This window comes from Pongo abelii, chromosome X (assembly GCF_028885655.2).
Source record: "Pongo abelii isolate AG06213 chromosome X, NHGRI_mPonAbe1-v2.0_pri, whole genome shotgun sequence".
Taxonomy (NCBI): domain Eukaryota; kingdom Metazoa; phylum Chordata; class Mammalia; order Primates; family Hominidae; genus Pongo; species Pongo abelii.
Window position 1 is genome coordinate 154,527,704 of NC_072008.2, and position 2,527 is coordinate 154,530,230.

The 2,527-nt window shown below is 45.1% G+C and overlaps 1 pseudogene; it reads right to left on the reverse strand.

Moving 5' to 3' along the window:
- Positions 1-817: 817 nt before the first annotated feature.
- On the reverse strand, positions 818-1,844 carry LOC100433753 (HCLS1-associated protein X-1-like; annotated as a pseudogene).
- Positions 1,845-2,527: the final 683 nt, after the last annotated feature.

The window sequence follows — 2,527 nt, forward strand, 5'->3', positions numbered from 1 at the left end:
GTTAGGAAGGGCCTGGAACCCTTGGGCATAGGCTGAAGCTGTGGCCGATAGACAGCAGAATTTCTTCTTCAGGAAAGCCTCAGCTCTGCTCTTAAAGCCTTTCACCTAATTGAATCAGGTCCACCTATATTATCTAGGATAATCTCCTTTACTTAAAGTTAACTGATTATGGACTTTAGTCACATCTGCAATACAACTTCATGGAATGCATGGGTTAGTGTTTGACTGACTAATTGGAGACTGAAACCTAGCCAAGTCAACATACAAAACTATCACAGTGCCCAACATGGAGAATGACTTATAGTGACTACTTGGTAGATGGTAGACAGCGATACTGTTGGAATGCTGCGTGACCATGGGCAAGACATAGAAGTGTTTTGAGAAGTAGCCTGGGGTAAAACATGAGATTCGGAGTTGGACAGACCCGAATTCAAATCCTATTATAGCAATTTACTAGCTGGATACATTCAGGCAAATGACATTTCCTCTCAAAGCCCTTGTTTCCTCACCTGTAAATAAATGTGAGATAGTACTCCTGACAGCTACCCTGTGAGGTAAGTGTTACATGAGATTAGGCAAAATGCTTGGAATGTATAATAATTCAACAATGGTAGAAATTCCACTTTTCCCATTTGTTTTCTTCTTAACCTCTCTGGTCATCTGCCTTCTTTTCTATAGCATGAGAAAAAATATAACACCTACTAATAGTTTTTTAAGGATTGAATGAAATAATGCATTGGATCTTTAAATGTATATAGTAAGCACTCAATAAATGTTAGCCATAAATATTCATATTATTATTCTCTTTTTTAGCGTAAATAAAGGTTTTATTGGTCAGTTTGGGTGAGTGACAAACTGACATGTCCCCAATTCACTATTCCACATATCCAAGCCCCTGAGGGGGCAAGAGGAGAAGCTAAGCTTATTGATGGTGGGCAACGGGTGAGAGGTGGAAAGGACTTGAAGGCCTCTGAGGGTTAACAAGGCTACCGGGACTGAAACCAACATCCTAGGAATAAGTCCAGGATGGAGAAGGCATCATCCAGGGCTGGAGGTCTTGGTGATTCTGGATCATCCTAGGACTGCTATCTGCTTCGTGTTGGGTTACTGCGGTCTCTTTCCGGCCCTCACTGTCCACCACAGTCCAGCGCTCCTCCACTATCCCATCTGGCTTAGTGATCTTGGTCACAGAGATGCTCTTGAAATAGGATCTGGGCTGGGGCTGTAGAACCGGGCCAAGACCCTCCTGGGAAACCCGGGAATCAAGATCATTGTCCTCTCTGGTTCTAGGATGGGGGTCCACAGGCCATACGTCATCAGACCTATGAAATGGTCTCTGGGAGCCCCAGTCTGGTGCTGGTTTGGGGGAATCACTTCTTGCATCACTCTGCAAGACCCCCTCAAAGATCCTGGGATGGTGACTATCTGGATACTTAAGCATTGATTCTCGAAGTGCCTGTCCCTCCCGCAGTCTCTCACCAGGTGTCTCTGACTCAGAACCTGGAAGGAAGTTCAGGAGGATGGGAAGGCAAGGTCCAGGCCCCCGTATTGCTGAAGATACTATTGAAATCTTGTACTAGGTCATCAAAGCCGAAGTTATCGTGGAAACGGATCCCTCCTCCTGGGCTGAAGCTGAAGCCAAAGCCAAATTCCTCGGTGGCGGGGGAGGGGCGGGGTGGTGAGGACTATGGAACCTAGGGTTCCCACAGCCCCATGAGACCCCTTCTTCCTCTTCTTCCTCACCATCATCTTCATCTCGAGTCATCCCTCCAAAAAAGGGATCTCTGTGGCTCTGAGGTCCAGGAAAGCCGAAAAAGCCCCGGAACAGATCAAAGAGGCTCATTCCCATATTAGGACTGGAATCTTTGAACCCCTCCAGTGGTCCATTCGCAGAAAGGGGAAACCTGCACAGCCCTGTGGGAAATTGAGTGAGGCGTCAGCCCATATTACTATTCTCTAACCATCACTTCTTGCAGTTGGGCTTCCAATAAGCACAGAATATCAGATAGCTTGAGATTGTCCACTCAGAGGAAGCCTGGAACCAAGGAATTCTATGTTGCTAGTTGAGGGCAGATTCATATGCTTTAGGGATCTAACCAAAACCTTGTTTTCTTATGTGAAATTGGGGATCTGCCTTCAAAATTGTAGATATTTTACCTCCTTGTATAGTATCTACAGGCAGAGACAGATTTTTCCCTTAGGAAGTAGTTAGGAAGTTTCCCTTAGGAAGTACTTCAAGTGAATAAGTTTTTAGGATTAAGTCATGGAAGTTGTATCTCATGAGGCTCTTCCCAAACTAGGGCACAATTTCCTATTAAAATGAAACCAATATTTTGCAGATTAACCATGCACACCAAACCTGAAACTTCCTTTCCCCTATGCCTTATTTCAAACCTATTCCCAACTCTTATAGACTCCACCTACAATATATTCTGAATCCAACAATTTCTCAGCCGTGCTGCTACCACTGTAGGCCAAATCCCCATTGCCTCTGACCTAGCTGCTCTCTGCCCTCCACTGTAGCCTC